We start from the raw sequence: 248 nt of genomic DNA on the forward strand, positions 1-248 counted from the left end.
ATGCACTGCAAGGATAAGAGTGTTCACATATCAATAATCTTGTTATAAATCAAAGTTAAAGTGAACATAACATTTCATTAACGTATTTTCGGGTAATTGGTCTGAAACACCTTCTTCAACGTGAATGTTGACAAAATGACCCCGAAAATAAGATACATTTTAAGGTCACATATTTATCCACTGCTGTTAAAAAGGTACGGTCACGGTATGAGCTGTTATCAGGGAGAAAATATGCTTGTGATAACGAC

The sequence above is a fragment of the Penaeus monodon genome, chromosome 20 (genome assembly GCF_015228065.2).
Source record: "Penaeus monodon isolate SGIC_2016 chromosome 20, NSTDA_Pmon_1, whole genome shotgun sequence".
Lineage (NCBI taxonomy): Eukaryota > Metazoa > Arthropoda > Malacostraca > Decapoda > Penaeidae > Penaeus > Penaeus monodon.